This window comes from Varroa destructor, unplaced genomic scaffold, assembly GCF_002443255.2.
Source record: "Varroa destructor unplaced genomic scaffold, Vdes_3.0 BEIS01000003.1, whole genome shotgun sequence".
NCBI classification, from domain to species: Eukaryota; Metazoa; Arthropoda; class Arachnida; order Mesostigmata; family Varroidae; genus Varroa; species Varroa destructor.
The window spans coordinates 21,840,550-21,861,858 of record NW_019211456.1 but is presented as its reverse complement, the minus strand read 5'-3'; the positions used below and the strand labels follow the sequence as shown (position 1 = coordinate 21,861,858).

Genomic DNA, 21,309 nt, shown 5'->3' with positions numbered 1-21,309 from the left:
GCGCCATCAACGAAACAATCTGGCATGAACTACCTTAATATAAAACGTTAATTCTTTGCGTTATTATGTTAGTTCAAATATGTGTCAGGATTTATGGTTATTATTTAGTGATAGTTACCCCTTCTTCTGTAAGAACTTGTTTGTATTCTAAACAGTCTTTTTCAGAAACGTGAGGCCGTTTTTAGTTACAGATATCGATTAAATTCACTTGTACACTTGAAAGCTTTAATGTAAACGTTTTTCGATCTAAATATTTTGACAAAAATAACTGCGAAGTTCCGAGTTTTGTACAAACCCGAAAAGAAATCTTTCCTGGGTCGACCCTTGTCCCACCACATACCGCACTCAAGTTACGGTAGCATTATAGCGTTGTAGCGGAACAATAACTTAAGCAACCAGAAAAACTGAATTTAAAAAATTTACAGGCTTTACAAGAATACGATTTATTATTATATTATTTAACAGAAACATTTCATACCATAGCTATCCGTTAGCTCAAACCATGTGGCTGTGAAATAGGGTCAGCAGAAGCATGCGAGGCGATCGGACACAGAACCCCAATTTTCCATTTAACGAATATCCTATTTCTAGCGATTAAAGCTCGCCGCGAACATTTTCAGCCACTAGTAGATATTTCTTTGTCCATTTAACTCTCCATTGCGTTTTTATTTGTATACGTCATGCAAAGGTGCTTTCTCTTTTCGATAATAGTGCATCTTCAGCATCTTCCTTATTTGTAATGTAGAACGTTATCGCCTATATTGTTAACGGTGCGAAGTCCATGCTTGAGACGACTGTTCGATTTTGATTTTCCAAACGGCCAGATGATGGTATGGGGGTATCATCCGCTTCGATGTGTCGCATGGGTTGGAAGAAAGCTGTTTAAAAGAAGACAGAAAGAAGACAGCTGGTAAACAACTTTTGAAATAATAGATAATAATATTTGAAATAATAAACTCTGATCGCTTACAGGATATTCGATATTAGGTGCTTTATTAGGTGAAGAACAAGAGCAACCAATGCATGGAGCTTAGAGAGATTATGTCAGTTGCTCCAGACCGCATACTAGTAGGCAATAGCCCGCTCTTGTCTCACAAACTACTTGTGTGCATTACGTTTAATGACAACTGCGTGCGATAAATATACGAGCTTGTTTAGCTAATAAACCGGAACGTGTGCCTTTGTTTTAGATATACGTAACTTAGTAACGGTTGCGTAATGATAGATTAACTGGGATTCTCCAACGCTATAAAGAAAACTTGCATTTCACAAATGGAATGAATACCAATGTCCTGTTGGCGGGTATTACAAATTAAACGGTAAACTGGCCGTTTCTGTTGGGCAAAGGTTGCTGAATGCTTTCCCGATCAATTTTCGCTCCTTATACGGGGTTGTATTGCTTATACGGGGTTGTATTGCTTGAGGTGAGCGTGAGGTTGAGTGAGGCTCTTGCTAACCTTCTAGACGATGACGAAGACTGCCATACAGTATCTGGGTCATCTTCGTTCCAGTGAATTTTAATGCACTGATCCAACACACCGATTCCGACTGTCTAAAAACTAGTGAGCTCTATACTGAACAATCGTCTTCGCGAGTCAACCCGTACAGGACAGCTATCGAAGGCACAAGCTGTGCGCCATCAGTATACTGCACAACATTACATTCTAACTTTACGGAGTTCCCTTAAATGTTGACTATTATAGTACACCATTTTACGGAAATTTTTGCTTGAGAATCTCGATAATGAGGTTGAAGCGGCGCTAAAGGAAAAAAATTGTTAGCCGAGTGTGTATCATTTGCTATAGATCGCGACTGCACACTATCGCAACTTTGAGCTAAGCTTTTTTTTCTTCAATAAAACTATGTAACTTGGTAATCGTTAGGCCGTGTACATTTAATATAAATATTGCTGTTGCTTACCGTATCACCGCATAATCATCATTCTCTTGACGCAACTTTGCCTTTCATAGGAAATACCGCACTGCGCGTTTTTCGCATTGGTTACCTTGATACTAATCTCTGGCAGCAACCTAAACCATAAAACGATTCTGCTATGCTCTTCGTAAGCAGACTGCTGTTATCGTTACAGGTAGGTTTTGTCGAGGCCATACATTAGCCTCATAATAAATTGGATATATAGACAGCGATATCATACTTTGTACAGGACTTGGCGGAGTAAAGATCTAAAAATATATATCTAAAAAATATCTGTCAGTATCTAAAAAAAATGTGAGCTATCTGTAGAAGAATCTAGACAGATTGTTCGATAGCGTAACTTACCTGAGAAAAGACCTTTTAGCTTTGTTGAAGAGAATGAATGCTAATATCGCAAGCAATGTGGTCTAGTGAAGTTTGGTTGACGCGACTGACACAGAATGAAAATCTGCTTCAACTCTTAATTATTTAAATATAAAATTCTTAATGGGGAAAAATCTAGGGGCATGAAATCGTAGTTAGGTTCAGCGTGTCTAAAGCCGAGGTCAATGTCAGCACATTTCTCTCGAATTGTACTCTAATGTTGACTTATATAAGAATTAAAGAAAAACTTATGTTGATCTTGCTTTTCATTGCAAGCGTTTTGTTTAAGTTTATTCCAAAGAATGCAATCAAGAAGGAAATGCGAAAAAAATGATATCTTATCAATGTGAATCATAAGACTTCTGAAGTGACAGACCTATGGAACAGAAATTCAATGCTTAAATTCACTCAGTGAATTTTGGTGTCGCTTAATCAATCTCAGATCCACGATAAAATGTGCAGTAAGTCAAGGTATATCAGCAAAACCAAAAAAAACATCTATGATACCCAAAGGCGTTGATGAGCGATAATAGTTTTCATTCTAAACTGCCCTTCAACCCTAGGAACGGTAATTAAGATAGCTATTCACTGGTAGCCCTAAATCAGGTACTATTTCCTACAGAGCCTTTAGAACTATATCGAAGGACGGCTATACATTTACGAATACTACTGGAGCTGTTTATGGTGGCAAGGAGCGTTGTCATTTACACATGTTTCTAGACCACATCAAAAACATCCCCTAATTAGAAACTTTAAATAAGGAAAATGTTACTTTATTCCTATCAATGTATCGCTATAGGGTAATTTTTTGACGAGGTCTATCGCCAAAAAGCTAATGTGCACTCGAAAACCAGGTAACCTGAAGCATTCCCCATCATTAAAAACGCGTATGCCTCGAACCCCTAGGCTGGGAGATGAAACCTTGGGACTGCTTTCGCATTGCTTCACAGCGTCCATTCTTTTTCGCTGGCATCCATCACAATGTCCTGCAATCGCAGTGCTGAGTACCTTTGAGGCTGCTGTTCAGAAGAAGAGCGGACTTAGTCTATCATTTCTTTTTTTAGAATATTGACCTTGTTCTTCCTGCAGCACTTTCTCTTGCTTGCTATTGGTACTCTTTAACTCTCACTAGAGCTTCCGCAAAGTCTGATACGGCATTCCGTTTTTCACTGCCTTTTAGGATCAGCGCTACCATGCTGTCAGCGGTGAGCTCTTCAATCTGGAGACGTTGTTGGAGCCTGTTGCTCACCTCACAAAATCGCTGGTACCTAATTAAGGTGTGTGCAGTTTTATCGTTCCCAGCAAAATCATACGGCAAACACTTTGGAGAGTCTGCCTTTTCAGTCTTCCATTAGTACTGTTGGAAACAACCGTGCCCGCTGAGTACCTGCGTCAGTCGACAAATAAGTTCCCCGTGCTTTCTAGCCAACTCCTGATACCTTTGGTGTGCTTCTTTGTCCAGTGATCTGCAGTGGTGGTGCTACCACCAGAGCTTCCATGACACCTACCCTTACTGTCAGACGCGAAGTGTCTGCTCCCTCGTGCGGTTGCTTTACTGTCTGTCTCCGTTGTCCGTTTCTCTTGCCATGGAATTACACGTACCAAGACAAAAGCTGCCTCAGTTGAAATCGTACGATATCCGCAACAAATGCGGATTGCAAGCTGTCGCTGAGCATTCGATAGAGTCCTGCGGTTTCGCTCTCACCGAAACCCATTTCTTTCCATAGGGGTGCGGCATACAGGATAATGGATTTTGCAACAGTTGTTAGCAGCCGTTTCTTGCCTTCTCCCCGCACTGCCTACCTGCAGCATAATCTCGGCCAGATTATTAGTCGTATTGGCTGCCTTCTTAGCCGCATAGTTGACAAGCTGACTAAAGGTCAGCGTTGATTGAACATTCCACGAGATAGTTGACTTCCTTCTTCAAGGCAATCGTATAGCCATTTACAACGATTGCCGTTCTCTACACTTCTTCCGATCGATCAGCGGTATCGCCTCAAACTTCTCCAGCGTTAGCTCCAAGCTGTTCCCCTTCATCCAATGCGGAGCACGTTCAAGTGCAGTATTTGCCTTGTGTTCTAGCTCCTCCACAGTTATTGCTGTAATAACCACCGCCAAGTCATCGACGTAGGCAATGATGTCGACCCCTTTCGGCATTTCAAGTACCAGCACTTCGGTGTACGCTAGACACCACAGTGTCGGCCCCAGGATAGACCCTTGTGGCATCTCTGCGGTTGCCTTCTTCTCCTCATCTTGTTCACCTAGGCCGTGGTAGACTGTCCTATTTCTGAAATAGCTCGCTATGATTCGGCATGATTAACGCGAGATCCCCCGTCGCTTCAGAGCGTTCATGACTACTCTCCAACTAATTGAGTTGAAAGAAAAGAAGGACTGCGAGACAGATGCCTCGCGTTTGCGGAGTCTTCCTTCTTTCTATTTCTGCTATTTCAAGTACACGTCTTATGGCAGTAAAAATTTGTCGCCCCTTACTAAATTCATACTGCTCCTCCGATGGAACGCCTTTTTCTTCCATCTCCGCCGTTAGCGTGTTAGAAACGAACGCTTCAAACGCCTTCCCAACAGTACGGAGGCCTATATAATCTGAGACTTTCAAGTGGCTTCCTTGGCTTTAGAATCGGTACAAAGCGTATCTTTTTTCACTGTCGTGGGAATCAACCCGTTCTTCCGAAAGGTGCTAGGCCTCTCCGCCAACAGGGCTCGTATTGCTTCCGGTGGGATCCCATCCAGCCCTTACGTCTTGTCGTTTGCAATCCTTTTAGCCGCAATGACGACCTTCTCTTCTGTGACCCCTGGGAGGTCGGCCTCTTCTTCTAGCATTCTCCTCTGCTCGGGCTGAATAGGAAAGAGCAAAGCAATGGCCTCCTGAATAAGATCAGATGGCAATGGCGGCTGTGTGCATCCGATCCTTTTCATAGCAATCTGGTATCCCAGAACCCATATGTCCTTTTCGACGTCGTCGTATGTATCACGCTATTTTCGCTCTTAGCTCTTCTTGATGAGAATTCGGAGCTGCTTTCTGGCCCCTTGTATGCGCCGTAAGCCGTTTGGGCTGCAAGAGCCATGGCATCCCTTTTCGGAATTGAGCGGACTCGTGTGTTTCTTCTGCCTTCTAGTCTCCTTGTTCTTGTCGCAATTCGTCTAGCCCTGATGCAGTTTTTTTCCAACTTTCGCGATTGTAGAGTTCCTTCAGTTATTTGGCTTCTGGCGATTACCTGTTTCAGTTTGTGACCTGGGTGCCGTGTTCTCGTAGAAGTGCTTTAGCACATCCATAATGTCCTCTGCATCGCAATCTTACAGCTGGTCGCATCTCCTCTCAGCTCAGCTCTCATCTTATCATGATTAAGCTTCTTAGCAACCGTCTTCTACGTGTCTGAGAGTTTTTCGTTGCATCCATTTTAGCCTGGGCTGTTATCTCCAAAGTGAGGTAACAGTGATCGCTAAGAAACCCCCCTTCGTCTCTCACTTGCCAGCGCCTGATACGATGAGCCATTCCCTCGCTGCACAGATTCAGGTCTAGAAATGGTTCTTGTCTCCTCGTCCGGAAGGTTGAAATCTGGCCGTCACTTAGCAGACGAAGGTCATTCTGAGTGATTCTTGAGTGTTACTGCCCCAGTCGATAGCCGTTGCATTAAAGCATCCTGTGACTACAACGTCGCCATTGTTTTCAGACGCATTCCCCGTTATCGATTTACTAGGCTTCCTTTCATTTTATATAGGAAGCGGGCGAAATCCTCCTGTATTACGTTAGGAAACTTGTAGCGTGCCTCTATCCGTCGTTATCTAGGCGAACCTCTTCTCGCCTCTCTGGGCATAGATTCTAAGCCCTCGACTGCAGATCCATATCCCAACATCTTTGTATTCGTCAATCAGCCAGTTATTCCTCAAAGCGATCTCCTTGTTAGGTTCGCTTATCAGACAGACATCGATTCTTCACGCTACAACCGAGCCTTCCAGCTGGTCATGTACGTCGAGACACCTGTTGAGGTTTATTTCAAACATTCGGAGAAGACCAACCGTCTTATTTACTGGCGTCGCTCTCCATTGTCTCCCCTTCTAAGTGGTGTATGGTAACATTCTATTCTTCCTGGATGACTTCCTTTGTGTGGGGCTTTTTTTGCTGGATTTGGTTGCCAGCTTAGGTTTATCCGTCATCGCTGACGAAGCCGTTAAAATCGTAGCTCCAGTCGCCTGTGCTGTCGGCGCGGCTTTCTGGGCCTTGCTTTTTCTCATAGATTCAACGCAATCTTTGAACTTTGGGCAAGCAATTGAGTTAACCCGATGTCTTTCCATTTTGCACGCCAGACATGTAGAATTATCCTGCGTGCAATTTTTGGACATACGCCTTTTAGTTCCGCATTGGTAGCAAGTGTCCGCGTCGATCTTTTTTCTTCGCAGTCCCTGGCAAGGTATCCAAAGCCCCGGCAGTTGTAACATGCCGTCGGAATAAGCCGCTCCTTTGCTCGGCACTTGCCCACCTTAGCTTAAGATATCCTCTTATCAGAAGGTCAGCCTATCGTTTTTGGGAGATGAATGATTGCCATCGATCCCCGAACCGATTTTCTTTCGATAGGTTAATTTTGAGGCTTTCCATCTTCCGCCTGAGCTGTTCCGCAAGAGCGTTGCCGATTTGCTTCACAGTCGCTGTCTCGTTCAGGTCTCAGATGGCACCACGTCTAGGTTCGATGGGAGAACCTTTTTTGATTCCGCCGTTAGTTGAGCCTACTCCTGCATGCTTTTAACTAGGCCTTCTCTAGCTTTTTGCTTGATTTCCTTAACCTTCAACCTGATGCCGTCGTCCTTTGTTTTAATGGGTTTTTGTATCTTCGCCCCTTCAGTGTTGGGGTCTTTAGACTTCGGAGCAAGTCTACATTGCTTTCTCCTTCATATTGTCGATTGTGATCACTCTCGTATTTCTAGCCCTTTTATAATTGCTTTTCCCTTTGTTCCTGCTTTTAATGCAGAGTTCGGCCGTCTTATCGCTTCCTATCATGAAAAGGTTATACTCCAACACCTTGTGAACTCTTTCCCTAGGCATCTTCCCCTGGAAGGCAGCTGCCATTCCCTTGCTAGCGGAGCAGGTCAGCTTGTTCACAGCTGTTATGAATTCATTTATGACCAAGTTTTGGGACGAGTTATCTTCCAGTTGTGGCGTCTTGACAACGGTCAGACACCCAGAAGCTGGGATGCCCGCGTCTGTTTGGGTCGTTCCTTCTATGTCCACGACACGACTGTGGCCACCTTTCCGGGTAATATATGCGTCCGGATTTTGGCCAGCCATGAAAAGTCTGGCTGCAGGTGTTGGGATAGAGCCTAGTTTCTCGTTCCTGTTTTCTGTCAGCACTGCTCTGTCTGTCCGATCCCTTAGGATACTGACCGTCCTTTCCTTGGACAGCTTGAACAGTGTCGCTAACTGATCCTTTTTCATAGGCTCGTTGATGAGGTCAACCTCCTTTGCAGCCAATAGTTTCTTTTTGAGCTTTCTTACCCTTTATTATTTCTCGGTAGCTTGCCAGTCAGTCTAGCCTCTGGTCTGATGTTTGTGTTCTCTGTGCCGAGCTGTGACCCCGCTTCTTCGCACCGCAGTAGTTCGACCTCAGCTCTGAGTTAGATCATTTCATTTATGCCTGTTGTGTTAACTATTTTCTCCTTTTGTTCCTTAATCTTTTTTCTACGCTCGAGCTCGACCTTGTTCTTCAGCCTCTGTCCTGATTAAAGCTTTGGCTGCCTTAACTAGCTACTTGACGCTGGCGTTTACGTTACGTGGTGTTTTTTTTGCACAAGGTGCTAAGAAGTGCAGTGTGTCTTGACTCCATGTCTATAACCTGATCTAAGTCCTTCGATTCCAGCATAACTCCCTCTTTCGTTTACTTTTGTCTCTTGTTCAATGGATTTATCTCACCCAGGATCTTTGGCCTCCTTAATTGTCCTCTTTCTTGAGTACACGTGGTCCTTCGCTTTTAACCTTTATTTCAATCCTCTATGGCTGCCTCTGTGGTTCACCTGGGCGGCCCATGGTGGTTGGTCGCGCCTGTCCTCCTGCGCTAGCTTTATCGCCGACTTGTTTTACTCTTGCTGGCGTCCGTTCCGTCCGAGAAGAGTTCTTAAATGGATCCTTCCCTTTTGCGTCTTGCATAAACCGTTCATTGTCTTGCTCGAATTCATTGTTTAGTTTTGGATGGAAGCTTCGTCGGGCAGTGGCATTGTAGTACCGGCATTTTTCTTTGTCGGTATTCCATATTCTAGTCCGCCCTTTGGGACGCATATACGGTGTTGATTGTTTAGGTGGCAGACAGTTTTTTTGTGGCGTCGACCTACCGCTAAGTGGGTTTCCTACGTGTTTGGCCTCAGCAATGTCTCGGGTACTATTGCAGGGTCCTTTCGGTTGCCACCCGGCGCTGCAGCAATATCGAGACTTTCAGTTAGATGATGGGGCAGACAGGTAGTGTTGGCTGGACCCTGAGCCCCTGTACTACCTGCCGACCTGTCAGTGCCTTTCAGTTTTAGAGCTGTCCTCTCGGCGCGGTTTATCGCATCGCCTACAGCTTTCTGGACGTACATTTGCCTGTTCTTAGTTCTTTGCTCTTCGCGCCGTTGAGGTCGCTCATTCATGGCTTTCGTCCGTCCCGAGAATCCCCAGAGGCCCGCCCTTCTTGACTTACGCCTAAATCAGGAAACGGTTAGGGTTTCCCTGAGGGCTAATTTTGGTCCGCGCCGAGTGTTATTTACCAGTACCCATCATATCTTATAGGCGTTCCCATATGCGCCACCTGGACACGCGCCCGGTGAAGGCCTAGCGACCCTTGCCCGTTATATCGTTGAGGTATTCGGTGCCTTTCGGTCTATAAAATAGCCCAACATGACCTAATCTAACATGAAATTACTGCACGTTTGGTTATTACACCAGTAAAATTTTACTCACACAATATTAGGAAATCTATTGAGTTGCCAGCGACGTTTTGCCCGACGAGTCTGATATCCTGTTGGAAACTGAGGTGAAATTCGTTGAATGAATCTAGCAAAGCCATGCACTTTCGAATTAAAGCGAGCATTATCTGATATATTTGGTACATGACGTGGTTACTTACATGCGCTGTGCTACGTATAACACGTTAACGTTATAGAAAATGGGAATATTTCTTAGGACATGGATCAAGTAGGTGCCAAAATTATTATCTAGGATATGGTTCAGATGTCGCGTCGGTCTGGGCACGTTTCAGATGATTGTGTATGGAAACGTTCTAGGAGTAATAGAAAATGTGGTGAATGCGGCTGTGCCAGATTATGATAGCCAGGTTAGGAAGCCACGCAAATGCCACCTGTTGGTACGATTTTTCCAAATGTTCGAAACTCTATTTTTAGGATTCACTGTTCGAAAAAAAATTAAATTTCAATTTAAAAATACTCCATTAGATTACATCTCTGCCTAGAATCGCTGTTTTGATTTTGTTTATTTTATATCTTGAGTGTATGTTTGTGTCGCAAGTTCACTTTTACTTCAATATGGGCAATTCAGCTTATTGATTACACAACTATGTAACTTGTCCTTTGGACACTTGACTTATACAATATAAGAGAAGAATTCATCGTATACGTAGAGCTCGGTCTTGATTATCTAAAGATGAACATGTTTTCTCAGCGATGCTCGATAGGTAGTAGGCGACCAGGTTAATGAGTGGCGGATTTTCCTGAGGCAGTAACATTATTTCTATGGACGTCATACTACGCCTTAAACCTGATATCCTGTTTCAGTTGCAAATTTCGATCACCGTCTCTTTCACTAATGAGCGTATAGATTTACTGAGAAAAATCGCTATGCTATGCACTAAAACTAAATTTTCCAATATTTATCTTATCAGATCTTGTCGCGCGTACGCCCTCGGGCATGTCCTGGCGAAAACAAAGGATTATTATAATCCCTAGCTGACTGACAACATATAATGGTATAAAAATTATTTTCTCGACTGACCTCAAAATGATTGACAATAAAGCGGCGATAAGCTTATATGTGCGCCAGTCTATCTCTCACAAGAAAAACCTAACCCGACGTAGTATTTATTTCTGTTCAGCCAGGAGCTTGGCCTTTCCATAGAGGGCGAGGAACAGTTTTATTCCCGAGAGCATCGACAGCCAAATAGTCTGCTAGCAAAAGGTGCTAAAGCTAAGTGGCATTTAATAGCATTTACCTTTAATACCCAGATACAGCAGCCCTACCGTATGATGTAAGCTCACCGTTCGCTGACGTTCTCGAGTCATTCCTTCCCGTCTGGTTCCATTAAAAGATTGCTCGACCGTTTCTGACTCACAAGGGTGCCTCAATGGAGGGCGTGATGACCAAACTTTCAATTAGTGTGTGTGTCCACTACTGAACCCTGATATGTTGTCCTGTTTTCTGGCAACACTGTTACTCGTGAGTAACAGGGTAGGTGGGAAAGCGAGAGAGCTTGGTTAAGATATGATTTTGAACAGTACGAAATCTTTAAGTACACAGCTTTTGCCTAATCATGAAAATCTGCTATGACTTTATAGAATTTGTTCAGTGAATGAGTGTTACTGGAGGCGTATACTAGAGTCAGCTGATGTGGAATATACTACATGTGGTTTGTTCTGCTGAGCTAATATAAATAAATGTTTTAAGTTTTCCGCTCGTTGGCGGACGGCTGGTTCCTGGCACGAAGCTAAGCGTGTCTAAGTTTGGTTTCGAACCTAGACCACCGCCTGTATCTAACCTTAGTAAGTAAGTATCTTGCCACTGCCACATCACGAAAACTATTGAATTTATTTATCTCCATCCGGAATCAAGCCGGTTTGTGATCGTTCAAGACTGGCGTCTGCGATTTCGCAATAAACTGTACTTAACGAGTAATATCTAAGTTCAAAAAAGAAGTAACTGTGGTGCAAGTATCTTATATTAAATTGATGAACTGCTATTATAATAGCAGTTCTTCCATGCCAAGTAAGCTGATCGTAATATTTGTGCTATTAAAACTCGTTTTGCCAGTTGAACACAACATGAGTCACCGTAATAAGTTATCTGAGAAACAGGTAGCCAATGAACTGGTAGACAAATTATTACGTAGTTCTTTTTAAATATTGTTCTCACGTAAAAAAAGAGTGACACTACGACGCTTTTACGCGTCTTGTCTTCTAGTATTCCCGTTCGTAGGAAACATGAGGTCCTCCTATTGGCCTCGATATGATTTCTTCCCCAGAAGCGTGCTCCAATCTATTGTGTAGAACATGTTTCACGGTGACTGATCCTTTGCCGAGGTTCCCCAAAAAAGTTCCGCAATCCACGCGATCGCATTGCATGGTGTGACGCGGCAACTTAGCGTCTGGCACGTCAACTCGCTGTTCTAATATAGCTTCCTGCGGACTGTTGTTAGGAGTGCCCACTCGACATATGTAATGGCTTCACTTGCACATATACGCGTAATAAAAACGAGATTAATACTAACAAGGGTCAAAGTTTTCAATAGGTAGGCGCTCTTATAGCTTGAAATGGCGGATCTTTTCAATTTCAACGATACGATTAAACGAACAACAATAAAACCTGATGAGTGTTACTTTTAGTAGACTGCCTAAGCACAGCATGTTAGCTTGGATAAAGCATACATACGTCAGCATAACTAATATTGCTACAATTTACCTAGCACCTTTGCTTCCGGCCCTCTAACAACATACCCCAACCGATGCGGGCTTGAAAACATATGGATGTGATGACATTGTTGCAATGTTGCAACGTTACGTTATCAAGAAATTAATCACTGACGCATAAATTTAAAACGAATGCGGTTCTCATGCGTCGAACGTGCGTTTAATTATGATTTTTTTGAGCTTCGCATCTTGCGTTTGATAAGCAGCTTACGGCCTATCATTTGCCCGGTCAATCATATTCGGAGATGTTTTTTGTACCCAATTCACTACCTCCTCGCCAGATCCTCGTTTGAAAGTACATTTTGGACTTAGTCGACATTTACCCATTAAACATCTTGCTCTTTCATTGAAGCCTGTTGCAAGATGAAGTTAAAAGGGCACAACCCACTGGTGACAGTTAGTCGTTCTTTACGTTTCTGCTATTGCTATAATAAATATGCGCATTACAAATCAATTTCACTGATCCGGAGGAGCTTTTGGCCGTTTTGGACGATAAATGGAATTTTCGCAAGCATAAATGATTAGACCAAGCTTACATATCAACGTATCATAATCGAGATGTATCTATGGCCATCTTTGAAATTGTTTATATGACAGACTTGACTCGTTTCGTACGGAAACGGCTTATACGTGATGCACCAATAAGAATATCTGTTATGAAATTTCGTCAAATAAAAAGGTCAAAAAGAAAAATGCGTGTATCATGAATGAATCTGAACTAAGTAAAACCATAATCAAGTGCATTTATTAGATTTAAAACAATATTATTACGCTATTAATACGCAGCATAGCTTACTTCGGAAGCACGACATTCACTCAAAGTAAACCTAAAGGATTCTTGTATTTATTTGCTTCACTCTTTTTTGTTTTCTATTGACGACCGTTCAAAGTCGACCCCATCGTCAATCTTTGTTTGCTAATGAGAGTTTCACAACCTTTCGGAGGTTACTGGAGTCCCTTGAAGCTGACTTTCTACAAGACGATTAAGGTCGATACCGCCAGGCTATTCGTACAGGCTTGTGCTATCTTCCGAAATTTACCGGTCCAAATAGAGTTCAAATTTTGTCAACTCTTCAAAATCCAGTTAAATATATGTATATACATATATGTACTATACCTTGAGGAAGTATGTGAGCCCTATTAGCGTATAAGCAATTTATGTTTGCAGGACTCGTCTTGTGAGCCCTAACAAAAAAAAATCATTGTCATCAAAAACATCATCGAAAAGAGAGCCTGCAAGAGTTTCATGAAAGAGTATCGGTATTAAAGTTAAGTGGTGCGAAGCATGACTGCCATAAGTCCAACCTAACGCAACATTGCTCTGCTATTCGTCCGCACAGACTCCTCATTGAAGGTTTCTTTTTTTCGTTTACTAAATGCCGACTATAGGTTTTTCTCTAAAACTATAGTTCTTCAGTACCCTAGTATACTACTATTCAGGCGGGAAACCAAATTTGCTTTTATTAACGGTGCTAGCCTACTCCAGACAAACAGGCAGAAAAGATCACTTAGTATAGCGGCCAACTACGAGAGTCTAATAAAAAATACGAATACCAGATGTGCCAATTTATACGTCGGAGAGCAAACATTCTTAAGGGTAGTTTATTACGCGCTCTTCGCGTCATCCAAGACCAAAGGACGAGATCGAAAACGGAATGTCGGCCTCACCTTGAAGCTTGAGCATTGAAATCGTCACCAGTTTCGAGAAAAGATACATAGGAGTTCGTGGTCAAAGTATTATTATTAAACGAATCTAGCCGTTTCGTAACCGAAGTCAAATAGATTCAATATTCTATTCAAATATTTGCCCCTTCTCAGCGAATGCACCTCTTTTAAATCTCTGTTATGTATGCAGGCAACTCAAGATTATAGTATATTTTTGTCATAGAAGAAAGAATTCTTTTGTTTTTAGGTTCGCCAGCTCTGTCAGGAACACTCCTACATTGCAGCTTCTACAATGTATTTTGCGTTCCACTCTTGACGAGCACACAGTCTTTATCTACAACAATATCAAAATCTATTCTTGAGGACTGCATCTAACTTAACAGTATCCATCGGCACAGCTGTGCTCGACTGTACATGTTGGTAATGCAAAAATGTATATTCTCCATAGATATTTTGCGATGCACAGCACGATCATATTTTCTCTAAGAAAAAGAAATATACTATATCTAACAGACACAAATAGTCATGTCAACCATGCATACTTGTGAACCTATAAAAGAACACCGTTCAGAACAACAGAACTGAATGACAATGCCTTTAGCTGTCTATCGCTAGCGTATGCATTGCTACAAAGAGATACTATGCGAGAAGTTGTTAGCACAGCGGTGAACACCTATGTACACGCAAGAAGAACCTTTCGATCGTTCTTTTAACAAGTTCGTTGTCGAGGACCTTAGTCATGCACACATCCGGCTTTCTCCTTCAAAGCATCTTTATTTCCACACTATCTGCTTGTTCGATGCAGCGTAGAGAAGCTCCATTGTTTGGTTAGGTTAACAAGATTGAAATTTCAACCGACGGCCTGTGGGGTGCGCAGAGTCTTCCCGCCGGCGTTACTGTTATCCGTTTCGTTGAAGTTACCTCTGACTTCGCTTCGTATCACTGATGCCTTCAGGCATCCTGCAGCTGAACTTGTTGCTTATCCGCAATGTTAAGGTAGCTTCTTCCACACGAACTGTGTCTGCCCTGAGTGCACATACATGCGGCTTATGGCTATATCTATACGTATATAGAGTGCTGAATGCGCAAATACTTCTCCCCAATAACACCAAAGGCGCCTTAATAATAATTGCGTCTATAGAGGTTTGTGCAATTATTCGACGGATGCATATTGTGAAATAACTCTTCGTTCGTATTTTATTCTTCTGTTTGCATTGCGTTATTACTGTATCTGTTCAGCAGAACGCTTTTTTGACGGGCGGATATCTTTTAGCCGATAAGTTACATCATACATAATGAAATGCTTTATTTGTAAGTGAGCTCCATCGTTCGCCAATGGTCAGACCTTAAATAGGCCTATTACAATAATGTCCGATGTATTTCAGTAAAAGAAAAAAACAGAAAAAACCTTATATTTTTAAGAAAAATTGGGCGTTTTAATAACTGCCTTTTCTGGAAATCGGCTATAGTAGGGAGATGAGAAAGATACAACAAACTGTTATACTTATAACAGGTTGGACGACACGCCACTAAATTAACTCTTTACAGTACTCCTTAAACCTTACCGTTTCAGAGATATATCCTATTTTATAATCGTCCGGTATACGGAAAACAGCATCTTACATTTATATCGAAAAAAAGAAACAGGATGTTTGCTCTATTCGTTCTGCCACTATAACGTAATATGCCAATCAAGGAACAAAATCCGACCACGCGGCTGATAGACTCACAGCGGAACAGTTGCTGGCTAGCTGACCCCGGTAAGCTCGTTCCCGGCCCTCTTTTGGGCCTCGCTCCAAACCTGCGAACAAACACGAACGCCTGACTCTATTAGCTGACTCTAGGTTCCTCTAAGTGTTACAATATACCTGCTTTATTGAAACAGATTGATACCACCTCGTTGAAAATGATGATTCAAATATGCGCAGTGGGTATCCTCCTATATATTCTGATATATAATGATAAAAGGTTATTAATCAATTTATATTTTCTATATATATAATATAAGATGATACTGGCCAGCGTCGTCCCTTTGGCACCTGCCATGGCCGCAATATCTACTTCTAGTTGGATTCTATCATATTTTTTTATCACAGCAACTACAGCCTTACATAAAGTAAATGTGATATAGATAAACTTTATACATTTTAGCATAGCTGGTCTATTTTTGTTGCCTTACTAAGCAAAAAGGACATATGTCCTGCTCTATAAATAATGTGAATAAGAGTTTGTGTGTCCTTCCGGAGTATTTCGAAAATAGATTAGCCGACGTTTCTGTTTTTAAGTGGATCCTTTGCACGATTACAAAGTACTGCGCTAAGAATAGCAAGTTTTGGAACACACGAATTCATGAAAAAAGTAGAAGTTACCTATAGAGTGTAACGTTGCTGGAGCTCGTCGCAGCCGCAGGTGGGGTAGCGGCCTTTACCTAATCTTGATAATATTCTAGCTTCTCTCATAAATGGTATAATAAAGCCCTGCTTTTTAAAGCGAGCTAGATTTCGCGTATATATAATTTTTAGCGAAGAGCGGATCTTTGCTATACGATGTTTACATGAGCGCACAAGATATGTGCGATTGTTTGCGTGTTGGATTGACTTTATAGGAAAATCTATACCGATATTGATATGTATGGAAAAAAAATACAGTTTTATACATATAGGCCGAGTGGAACCGACAATTCAACCCGACCATGGCTAAAAATGGAGGCTAGATTATGTCACAATGAGGTATTAAGGCCAGTGGTGAACCCCATATTGACAAAAATTCTACTGCCTGGTCTGAAACTCCGAAAAAGGGTCACCACATCTGTTTAAAAACACTTCTTTTCACGATATTCAGTATCAGGATTTGCGCTGTTGCGGTCGATTCTATGTAGATACCTTTTTAATTGAAAAAAAAGAACCTTCGCAATATGCTAAAATATACGACTACAGCTTTTCTAATTAGTGGATTGAGATTTTATTAACAGGCTATTGCAAATTGCTAGGACCAACCCGAACTCAGCTACCGCCTTTTTGAGTTTAGTTAGGCCCCATGCTGGACAAGACCTTTGCAATACTTAAACCGTGTCTTAGACTTAGCAATAACAATTTCTTGACCAACAGAAATGTCCATGAGTCGACTGAAACAAGTGTTTATCGCATTCGCATGGCTTTTCCTTCCAGGTAGAAGACGTTTTCATAAAGCATTCCTATGGCCGTTGCTGATCGTTACAATCTTGAATCCATTCAACCCGTGTCACAACTCGCCTTTACTCATTCTAGTAGATATATGAAAACTTTTGATCGTACTTAATCGGAGGCAAATATTTCTCCAGCAGTACTAATAGATCATGATGTACTTTTAAGTTGGTACGACAACCATTGACGTACGCTGATTCAGATCGACCATCCCCCGACAGATAGTGTAGTACAAAGAGGAAGAATAATACCCCAATATTATAATTATTTCCAACAGCTGGGAAGTTATTTATCATACACTGTGCATGTGATCGTCTTTTTTTCATTATCTACACAAGTTGCCAACGTCTAAGGCGTACAGGCAAAATTAGCTCTTGTTAGTATTGCATCCAAAATACGCTTCATGACGCTAAAAGTCTGGCTTTATTTGAAACACCAGAATCAAACAAAAATAGCAGATTTGGCTTTTTTCTTTATTGGAGCGGAAATCTTTCAGTGCTCGTATATTGCACTCTCGTCCATTTATTTGTTCCACCCCTCTCCAACGAAGGAGTGAGTTTTCGCCGAAGTTCAATATACACAAATACACGTTATTATTGTTATCGTTGTCGGTAAGGTATGCGTATCGGATATGCGTGTATGACAACATGAACGGCGTCGTTATGATATGTTTTCGTCATTCTACATGGGTGCACATAGAGTAATTTTTTCACCTATAACATTGCAGCTCGTGTAGGCGCCCCCCTCGTATAATACTTACATGCCGCACGGTTTTGGCACGTTGGTTCGTACCCTATCACCTGGTACTACAATGGCTTGCGAGAGGCGAATCTACGGCTAGGAACAATTTCAAAATCACGCTCACGGAAACGCTGTCATTTTCGTTATACTGTTACGACCACTTGCTCAGCAGCTGCCGATACGTCACTGAAGCGTCGTGACTCTAACTAGCAACGTTTGCATAGCGAAACTTTACAACGGTCTGGTCGACCCTGAGCGGTTTTTTCCAGGCGAATCATTTCACCATTCTAGAAGTTTCTGCTGCTGAGTAGAGCACAAGCCGACTCACGCAGCGGCGATAGGTGGATACTTCCTTCATTCAATGCGGGATGGCCTGAACAACAAATCTAATTATCATAGCTCAAAGAGACAAGCGCCTTATTATCCTAGATGGAGAAGGGAGGAGTGGAAACTATACGCGGACAAAGCAATATTTTGCCAACTTAACGTATGCACGGATGCGATTGCAGTGATTGGAAATATCATCTCAAATTCATTAGCGAAAGCAATTTCTACATATCTAATTGGTGAAGAACATTATCGTTCGTAATAGCTAATTCAAGGGATAACGTAAATGAGATCATTTCTATTCTACAGAACGGATTTATAATACCTTTTGGGCTCTGAGGAGCAGTACGATGATACCGCACGTGAGTTCATAGCATACACCTCTCTGTCGAAACCTCATATTTTCTGATGACCAGATTATCAAACACCGACTAAGCGCTTGAATCGCACCTAATAATATGCGACTATTATTATTGAAGTATGGCTCAAATTTTACAAAACGGAATAAAATTATACATTGTGAACATTAGGGACTAAGGATTGTGGTTGAATTGTAAAGCGTTACAATATCGACAAACGCTAGAAATCAATTCACCTCTATCACCACAAGAAGTTTTATCGTGAAGGGAGTTTCTCGCCAAAATGGTTTCTTCCCCAACTTTGCTTCTTAATAGAGCGATAGATATGAAAACACCGTACTACGATGTTTATAGAATTTTTTTTTAAATCAAATCTAGAAAAGTAACGTTGGAAAATACGTCAGATCATAAATAGCGCCGTAACAGGGTTCACCCTTCGTGCAGCCTATAGCCGTCAGTAGCTACTCACTTGCACTAGATTTACTGTAAATAGCTTACCGCGCTCGATGGCGAGTATATTTAATACTTAGAGTGCTATGCATCTCCCCTCACGGGACCTTCATGTTTAAACTTGCTGACAACATTCAACGATTGCACTTTATGGGGGCACAAGCAAATTTTACCCTGTTCCACAATCTTCGATCTTACGCCTGCAGAGGATTCCAATTAGATAGTGACGTATGTATGGGGAAGACGCTGGGTACATCCAGTTCTAACTAATAATAAATACGACCATAGCCTACGTTGTATAGCATCTATTTTTCATCCTGAATGAGACTCTGCTAGATTGTGAAATAAAGATGCAAGCAAAGTAGAAGGACTAACTAAAGTCGATACTTTTAAGTACTGAAGATAAACTCCGTTGTCTACAAATACTTCGAAAGAACGATGAACTCTTCTGTGACAACAGATATATATTGCAAATTATAAATGGATGATTATGCTTGCTTAAACCTTTTCACCAATCTATATTACGCTGTTCCTTAACCAAATAACGCTTCACATATTATATGCCTTTATTCTAATAGAACCAGTGTGCGTAAATCCAGTAAAAGATAGCTTAATATTTTCCCACCTTCGGCCCTTGACGTTGGCATCCGGTTAGCTGCCATTCTCAAAGGGCATATTTCATCTCCCCCCTATATGACCATTCCTGTGCCTCATTACTCTGAAGTTTCCCGGCATTTTGTACTTTCAATAATTACATTGAGAGCCTGATGACGCGAGTCTTCACACACTCGAATTAATAGAAGGAAATGCTGCTGAAGAGCCCAGTCGATGTGTTAAACTTGCAGTATTCCATATGAAGCAGACAACACTCGTGGTTCGAATCTACCGGGTTCGAGCTCTTCGTAGGCAAGCAATACAAAATTGCAGCTTTCAGTGACATTACGGCGACAGTCCTCCCAGAGAGGGCCCCAAAAGTAATTAAGACCTTGCCACAAGTCGTCAAGACCGAACGGCGACTTATTACAGCGTAAGGCAGAAAACACATAGAAAAGATGCGCGCGTCTTTTCAACGCATACCGTCCATGATGCGCATAGAATATATGACCGCTATTAACATTGTCGTCGCCATAACGCTCGTTACTGGCACCAGCGTGACGAACATAACATTGATTAGGCTGTTGATGTTGTCGTAAGACTCTCTAGCACACAGTGGCTGTAGGCTGTGATAGATTTTGCCCCTTGCCTCATAAACTCTGCACCTAGGAATAGTTTCATATATATAACTCGCGACTTAGCGGGCGACACCGCCGCGTGCAGCTCGAGCGAAAACTGATGAATTTAACATTAATATATTGATGATAGTAATAATATTTCACTACATTAAAATGTTTAGCAGAAGCATCAGTAGCAGCTTTTTGAGAAAAAACGGTGTCATCTGGCTGAAATAGTCTAAAATAAATAACACATTTTTCAATATCTACGGACGGTTTTGGGTCTCGCAAAACAAACGGTTAGGACCCTATAATGGCAAATTCATCTTCTGCGGAAAACTAATGATGTAAGGCTTTGTGATAATATTATCTCTAGTCTAATATTTGCATTTCCTGTGGACGCCGAGCTACCCACGACATTGATTAAATTGAGGGCATTGCGGTGATGTAACAGGGAGTTGAGGTGTGTACCTAGAGGGATTTTGACGAAACAGGAAATGCGCGAGAAGATGTATAGACGCACCTAAAATGTCTACTTATCATATGAAAAAAAAACAACATCTGAGGTGTAAATTTTGCCAATTGAAATGCCAATTTCAAAAAAGAATGCCAATTGAAAAAAAAACAAACGGTGATGTTTATCGCTATAAGCCCGTCCCATTCATGAGCGAGTCTGTACGTCGTATTCAATAACGTGGTATCGTTAGGAAAAAAGATGATATTGAGATTTCGCCAAGGAACAAATGCATCGGATACGATGGACTGAAAGATAAACGCGGCATCATGTGGCGCTGTCTTAAAACAAGGACGTAATTTTTGTGCGAGCTATTTCCGGTGCGTTACTAGAAATTCCTCCTAAAAAAGGTGTACTCGGGACGTCTCCTATCGAACCCGAATGCGCATGCACAAAGGTGTGGAGATGTTCCGCCTATCGACCTCTGCATACATCCCGTTTCTTGGTAGATGGTATGTAAAATTGATTCGTACTACCACCCCAAAAAATATCACAGATCATACAGAGTTTATGCAAATTGCCTCGTACAATATTATTTTTATAACGCAGAAACTGAAATACTCGTGCGTAGCTGTGTACAAGACGTTTAACTTTCACGGTCGTTTTTATATAAGAGTAAGTGAAATACGACAAGCGCATCATAATAGACGGGGGTTTCTACGAGGCCCACATCTAAGAGCTGCCAGATCGCAGTAGCCGTAGAAGTGCTTGCTTTAGCTACAACAAAGTAGCACGAAGGACCAGATAGTCATTGGCATTGTAGGCACGATGTAGGTTTCTGCCCGAATAATTTGGGGCAGAGAATTATACAGGAATCATATCTTCTATCTAGAAGCTACAGTTTTCTAGTTGCTCGATCGAATCGTCATATAAACGTTCTTTCAATG

The 21,309-nt window shown here is 41.9% G+C and overlaps 2 long non-coding RNA genes across 4 annotated transcripts in view; one reads left to right on the top strand and one right to left on the bottom strand.

Annotated features, from left to right (window-relative positions):
• LOC147756672 (uncharacterized) overlaps positions 1 to 21,309 on the top strand; it is a 52,041-nt gene that overhangs the window by 8,149 nt on the left and 22,583 nt on the right. The window lies entirely within an intron of this gene.
• LOC147756673 (uncharacterized) lies at positions 485 to 17,762 on the bottom strand. The gene is made up of 3 exons (XR_015324905.1): positions 17,581 to 17,762; positions 15,369 to 15,439; positions 485 to 878 (listed from the first exon to the last, which is right to left on the bottom strand). It is a non-coding gene; the product is annotated as an uncharacterized LOC147756673 (long non-coding RNA).